The sequence below is a fragment of the Limanda limanda genome, chromosome 7 (genome assembly GCF_963576545.1).
Source record: "Limanda limanda chromosome 7, fLimLim1.1, whole genome shotgun sequence".
Classification (NCBI taxonomy): domain Eukaryota; kingdom Metazoa; phylum Chordata; class Actinopteri; order Pleuronectiformes; family Pleuronectidae; genus Limanda; species Limanda limanda.
The window spans coordinates 352501-360402 of NC_083642.1; the positions used below are offsets into that span (position 1 = coordinate 352501).

General features: G+C 44.0%; 1 long non-coding RNA gene across 1 annotated transcript; it reads right to left on the bottom strand.

Moving 5' to 3' along the window:
- Positions 1 to 2662: 2662 nt before the first annotated feature.
- On the bottom strand, positions 2663 to 5416 carry LOC133005652 (uncharacterized). The gene is made up of 2 exons (XR_009678382.1): positions 5351 to 5416; positions 2663 to 3471 (listed from the first exon to the last, which is right to left on the bottom strand). It is a non-coding gene; the product is annotated as an uncharacterized LOC133005652 (long non-coding RNA).
- Positions 5417 to 7902: the final 2486 nt, after the last annotated feature.

Below are 7902 nucleotides of genomic sequence, written 5' to 3' on the forward strand. Positions count from 1 at the left end.
TCGACCTGTGTCATCCTCCATCCTCCGCTCGTCTGTTGTTGTGAGGAACCTGGGGCATGCTGGGAGTTGGAGTTTAACTCGAGTCACGAGCTTCCTTTCAAACTTCAAACTGTACTGTTATTACCGTAATGATCAATGATGGTCATACATTTAGTATTAAAGAATAAATGAAGTTATTATTATTGTTCAACCCGTTTTTATATCTGTAAGTAGTGAGTGATCAGAAGTCTGTGGTTCTCTGAGGGAGACCAGGTGACGTGGAGCTTCCTCCGGTTGAATCCAGAAGGAACTGAAAGTGTTCGTGATAAGAAGATGATAAGATCAGAAAACTTTGGCCAATAACTGTGATGAATATTCAAATTGTGACAAATCTTTTACAACAACAAAAGAAAAGCCATGCATGTAGTTACTGTGTCCTTCCTCTAGATGGCAGTGTTGTTATTTAGTAATTGTTGGAAACGTGAGTCCACACATCAGTGACAATGATGCATCATGGGATATAGCGATTAGGGTTAGGGGTTAGACAATAATCTTTATTAACAAAATAGAATACAAAAATAAAGGGGATAGAAACAAGATTATTGCTCTAACATCAGTGAAGATGCATCGTGACAGACGAGAGGTTTGATTGATAGATGGATACTTTATTAATCCCGAGGGAAATTTAGATCATCCAGTAGCTTATACAGTTAACACTAAATCACCTCACTGACTTACATACATTAATCACATATGGATAATGTATATACAGATACAGGAATGGGATGCAATGATGTAATTCTGTCAGTGTCCAGTAGAGGACAGAGTCCCAGAGAGTTCATGAAGAACAGATCAGACAAACGTCCTCAGTGTCCAGGGTCTGTCTCCAAATCAGAATCAGATCCTCTGGGATTCTGAGAGATACTTCATTATTCTGCAGCCAAGACAGAGACAAAGAAAGAGAGAGAGAGAGAGATAGAGAGAGAGAGAGAGAGAGAGAGAGAGAGAGAGAGAGAGAGAGAGAGAGAGAGGGAGGGAGAGGCAGAGAGAGAGAGAGAGGGAGAGGCAGAGAGAGAGAGACAGAGAGATTTGATTTTTAAAGTCACTTTTATTTTCTCAGTTAAATTCCAACAAACAAGTTACTACAACATATCAAACATTTTTGAACAAATAAAACAAAACAAAAATCCACATCATATTAAAACAATATTCAATCCAAAAAAATCCCAGCTGATCTTTTCTTACAGAACTCATAAATATTACATAATGTTCCCCGTCATGGTGCTCGGTGTTACGAGAGGCCGTTCTTCAGTCTGTCCTCATGGGCCAGTCGGGCTGTAGACATTAGTTTCTTCAGGCGGTAAACTTCCTGATCTGTGAAGGTCGGTTGGCCGGTACCTTCAGATCTCCACATGAAGCCTTTCGCTACTTCCATGAAATGTGTCTGATCTAGGAAGAAGTCATCTATGTAAACCTTTCTCGTGCCTTTAGTATCTTGTAAAAACTGCTGGATTCCTTCGAAAGAGTAAAGATACTTCTCTACCCACGACAGGCTCTCCTCTACTTCTGTCATAATGTCCTCTAACTCAGAGGAAGAACACAGTGGGTTTACCTTCGGCCTTTTTTTTGCTTGATCACTATTTGTCTTATTTTCTGGGTTTTTTCTTTTGGCTGAAAGTTTTTGAAAATCTTCCTCCATCAAAAACTCCTCCTCATCCTCCTCCTCCTCATCAGAGAGCTCTGCCTCTGCTCCTCTAGTGTCTGTGTGAGTGTTTCTGACCTCGTTCTCCTGATGGACGTCCTGCCTCCCCCCCCCCCCCGTGACCCTGGTGTGTCGCTCTGTGGCTCCATCGGGACAGAGGCCTCAGCCCCCCCCAAGGCAGGCGGGGGGGCGGTGCAGAGGCAGCCGACTGGCTCTCACCGGCTCTTTCTGGACACAAGCGGATCAGGTGACCCTCTTTCCCACAGCCAACACATTTCATATTACCTGATGTAACATGCACCTTGTAGTTAAACTCCTCGGTTTTAAATCTAAAGACCAGGTTTAAATCTTCCTCACTCTTCTTTAGCACCATGAACACGTTTCTCCTAAAAGACACGACATGCTTGAGATGTGGAGAATTACAATATATGGGAATCATTTTTGTAGGGGACATTAATTCTCCATGTCTTGCCAGTTCTTTCTCTAGTATCATTCTTCAGGAACGGTGGAACATTAGAGATCAGGATCTTCTTCACAGGGTTTGCAAGAGAATTGCCAGAGGATCAGAGGTTCTGTGTTTTGCATTTAAATGGTTTTGTTTGGTGAATGAATGAAATCTACGTTAAATAATCAAAAATAAATGTATTGATCTGCTGTCAGGCTGTTTATATTGAGACATATTGATCAGATGTAGAATTTCATTATGATCACAAACTTGGGTTAGGGTTTGTATGAAACGTCCTCGGGTCAGTTTTCTATTAAATATGGTAAAATGTTTATGAAACAGTTTCCTCAGAGACTTAAAGATGCTCTGCTCTTCATCGACTCTTCTTCATACTGTAAATGTCTCATTCACTTTTCTTCTGCTTGTTTCCATTATGTCAAACTGGTGATTTTGTTCTTTTACCTGCACCAAGGACGAGATGTTTCCACCTGTTTGTTTGAAGAGGAAAGAAACGCTGAGTCATGATTCCAGTGAAGTCGGTGGAAGGATGTTTATTGAGCATTAAAGCAGAGACAAGTAGAAACAGAACTTTTCTCTCTGAGATGTTTTTCTTCTCGTTACATCTGGTTTGTCACAGAGGAAATGATCCATGTGTTTGACTCATAGACTGAATATAAAGGCTTTGACTGGGATGTGCTGCTGTTATACTGCAGCGCCACCTGTGGGTCAAAAGTAGAAAAGCCACCACCGCTCTGCACCTGATGCAGAAATGAAAACGTCCCATTTTTAAGTCCAGAGTTTTGATCTTTTGTGTCAAAGACAAAACTCTGATTTTAAACTCAAAGTGATTTCAATGTGTTGAACTTTGTGTTGAACTAAATCAATTTGTGACGTGAATCCAGGAACTTTAAGATCATAAACAAACATCTACACAGAATGTGGTTCTACACACATGGAGACAGACTGAGGGACAAAGGTGGACAATAATAAAGACAAACTTAAACACACTGTATGTGAGTCTTTATAGAAGGTTTATATATTCTGCTTGTGTTGTGTCATTTCAATAAACACATTCTTCATGTGAATAAACACAATCGGGGCAGGAAGGTTGCTGGTTTGAATCCGGTTCAGATGGGTCTTCCTGTGTGGAGTCTGCATGTTCTCCCCGTGTTTTCTCCAGGTGCTCCGGCTTCATCTCACAAACACATGCAGATTAGGGGTTGTGTAGATTGGAGACTACACACAAGCTGCTGCTGCTTCAGCCTCTGGATCCTCAGGACACAGCTCAGCCTCCGTCCACACACACTGTCCTCTTCACACTCAGCTCCACTAAGACTCCTCCCACCTGTTGAGAGAAGAAGACATCAGTGTCACAGAGACTCACTTCATCAGCTGTGAGTCAGTGATGCAGCTCATCCAGTAGAAAGAGCAGCAGGGACTTCAGTCCTGTTCAGAGGTGGAGCAGCTTCCTCTCTGCTTCATGTTCACGTGTTGGAATGAACACGCTAAGAGCTCAGTGTGTGTCCTCTGCATGTCAAAGTGCAGAGTGGACACCTGAGAGGTGGATTTACTGCTGTTACAGGTGAAGACATGTTTCACTGTGTGTTGATGAACATCTGCTTCTGACAAACTGGGACCAGATGAGACAGATGGACCTCAGCAGAGGTTCTGCTCTGTAGAAAGAGCTCCTGGTTACCATGGTGATGAGGAGAGGCTTCAGTCCCACTGATCTCAGAGCTGTGACAAAGATCCACCTGATCAGTTCTTCACTGATGAAGTGAGAGGACAAACTGTCTCAGATCAGATGAAGACGTCTCTGTCCCTCGTGTGAGGCTGTCAGCTGTGGTCCAGCTTGTGTAAGTTACAGCGCCCCCTGGTGGCATCTGGTAAAAATATATCACGTGACCACGACATAATAACATGTGAATGAGATAAATAACTCAAGGCCACGAGATCTGAATCTGTTGTTTACTAACAAGACGAGTGGAAGACAAGAAGACACACTGTCTCACTGTCTCTGAGGACACACACTGTCTCACTGACTCTGAGGACACACACTGTCTCACTGACTCTGAGGACATACACTGTCTCTGAAGACACACACTGTCTCACTGACTCTGAGGACACACACTGTCTCACTGACTCTGAGGACACACACTGTCTCACTGTCCCTGAGGACACACACTGTCTCACTGACTCTGAGGACACACACTGTCTCACTGTCTCTGAGGACACACACTGTCTCACTGACTCTGGGGACACACACTGTCTCACGGCCTCTGAGGACACACACTGTCTCACTGTCTCTGAGGACACACACTGTCTCACTGACTCTGAGGACACACACTGTCTCACTGTCTCTGAGGACACACACTGTCTCACTGTCTCTGAGGACACACACTGTCTCACTGACTCTGAGGATACAGACTGTCTCTGAGGACACACACTGTCTCACTGTCTCTGAGGACACACACTGTCTCACTGTCTCTGAGGACACACACTATCTCACTGATTCTGAGGACACACACTGTCTCACTGTCTCTGAGGACACACACTGTCTCTGAGGACACACACCGTGTCACTGTCTCTGAGGACTCACACTGTCTCTGATGACACACACTGTCTCACTGTCTCTGAGGACACACACTGTCTCACTGTCTCTGAGGACAAACACTGTCTCTGAGGACACACACTGTCTCTGAGGACACACACTGACTCTGAGGAGACCCACTGTCTCACTGTCTCTGAGGACACACACTGTCTCCCTGTCTCTCAGGACACACACATGGACCTGTCTCCAGGAAGCTGACTGAGGTCATCTGGTGTTTTGGGGACAGGATGAGTCTGGAGACATTGAGATGTTCTGGGTGAGTTAGAGATCAACTGAACCAACCAGACGTTGATTTAAACTTCCCTTATCCGTCCCTTTAAGGAGAGTGTGCACCACACAACAGTGTAGAGTCACTGTGGTCAGTGGGCGGAGCTTCTATACGGGTTGATCTCCAACTTAACCTGGAGCAGGTTAGCCGTTCATCAGAAGTTACCATGGTGATTTACCTCGTTAAGAAGTGGACGAGCTTCGTAGGACTGAAGAAACTAAACCTGAAGTTAACCTGATAACCACAAATCCTGCTTGGTAGCACAGACCCTGGATCTGTGACACTGACTGTGTTTAGTAAAATACTGATGAGAGCAGCGTGGACTGACTCCACCCATCTACTGACCTCAGAGTCTCCAGTCGACAGGTTGGACTCTGCTGTAGATCAAGCAGCTCCTTCACTGCTGAGTCCTGCAGGTCGTTTAGAGACAGATCCAGTTCTCTCAGATGAGAGGGGTTTGACCTCAGAGCTGAAGCCAGAGAAGAACAGCTGATCTCTGTCAAACTGCATCTTATCAACCTGGATAAAGAATAAAACTTTGAATTAAACTGAGTTGATGTGTGAAAATAACAGACACATATTCATGTGAACACAGACTCATAACATTGAAGATAAATATGAAATCAGACATGTTGGACTAAAAACGAGTCCTGATTCAGTACAAATAGATTATTTGGACCCGGTCTCTGTCCTGCAGATCAGTTTAGGAAATCCTGAACTAAACTCAGTGTTTTAACAAGTAGCTGAATATTTAAGATGTCACAGATTAATTAATGAATGGAATCATGTTATGTATGAAGAGGAATTATGTTAAATTAGAAATAAATTAGATACATTGTGTATAAATGCTGTTTATAGATATGAGATCTACAAAAGTCAGTCAGTGAACTGACCTCAGAGTCTCCAGTCGACAGGTTGGACTCTGTAGAAAACCACACAGCTCCTTCACTCCTGAGTCCTGCAGGTTGTTGAAGCTCAGATCCAGTTCTCTCAGATGAGAGGGGTTTGACGTCAGAGCTGAAGCCAGAGAAGAACAGCTGATCTCTGACAGTCTGCAGAAAATCAACCTGGATAAAGAAATATGAATATTAGAATGTGTCCTCCTGTTGTTGTGGATTGTCATCATGTCAACACAGACTCTCAACATGCTGCTGACCTCAGTCCAGTCTGTGACCTGAAGATAAATATCAGATCAGACATGTTGGACCATTGTTTCATTCATCAGCTTCTTCTCTGTGTGTTGGTCACTGAGCAGGTTTGTGTAATTAAACACTGTTTAAAGTAGGGACGGCTCCTGACGTCACTTCCTGTTTGTTTCTATACTTATCAACTGTCCAACGTGTTTCAATAAGAATGAGTCTTATTTTGAAACCCTGAGGAGGACGAGTGCTCGGCCTCAGTCCACATGTTATTTACTGACACTTTCTCAGTGATCAGGAGCAGGTGAGTGCAGGTGAATGGAGTTGAAGAGGTGGACGTGACTGACAGGCTGGGTGAGGGACAGATGACTGAGGGACAGTGAGCAGAGCAGAACTGAGACAAGTTAAATAAATAATGACCCAATAAGAAAGAAAGTCTGAAAAGTGAAGAAGGATTTAAGGACCTCAGAGTCTCCAGTCGACAGTTTGGACTCTCCAGTCCAGAACACAGCAGCTTCACTCCTGAATCCAGCAGGTAGTTGTGACTCAGATCCAGTTCTCTCAGATGTGAGGGGTCTGACTTCAGAGCTGAGGCCACGACTTCACAGTGAGTCTCTGAGAGGAAACAACCACTGAGTCTGTAATTAAAGAAAATATAAAATCTGTGAGAATTAAATCAGAAAACACAACATTCATACAAAACGTGGTCATGTGACCCTCACCCTGGTAAATCCCCTCTTTGTTAAAAACTCCTCAAGAGAATCCTTTCAGATTTGGTTCAAGAGTTCATTCAGACTAACAGAGGAACTCATTAGATTCAGGTGGTCAGAGGTCAAAGGTCAAGGTCACAGTGACCTAATGTTATTGTGATAAACAATAATTCAGTGATCTGAATATATATATAATAACCTCTTATCTATATATATAATAAATATAAACCACACACACACACACACACACACACCACACACACACCACACACACACACACACACCACACACACACACACACACACACACACACACACTCTACACACCACCCCCCACACACACACACACTCACACAGCCTTCCTGCAGTTCCTCACAGCTGGGATCAGTCTCAGTCGACCCTGGTATGATGTGTTGAACTTCTTCAGGTCCAACTCATCCAGAACCTCCTCTGACATCTGCAGCATGAAGGCCAGAGCTGAGCAGTGGATCTCAGAGAGTTTCTCCTTTGATCTGTTCTCAGACGTCAGGAACTGTTGCATCTGCTGATGAACTGAGTGGTCGTTCATCTCAGTCAGACAGTGGAAGATGTTGATGCTTCTGTCAGGAGAAATGTCCTCACTCCTCATCTCCTTCAGGTTGTTGATGACTCTCTGGATGATCCATGGATTGTTCCCTCTTCGACCCAGCAGGCCTCCTAAGACTCTCTGGATGATCTCTGGATTGTTCTCTGTCCGACCCAGCAGGCCTCCTAAGACTCTCTGGTTGGACTCCAGACTGAGGCTGTGAAGGAAGCGAACAAACAGGTCCAGATGACCATTTGTACTTTTGAGGGATTTCTCTATGGTGCTCTTCAGGAGGTCAACCAGGGAGAAGGTACTGCCTCTGTTCATATATGTTCCCAAGAAGTTCTTGAGTTCTTCTGTTTGTGTGTAGAGGTGGAACATGTAGACTGCAGCCAGAAACTCTTGAACGCTCAGATGAACAAAGCAGTAGACTGATTTCTGGAAGATCACACACTCTCTTCTGAAGATCTCAGTACAAACTCCT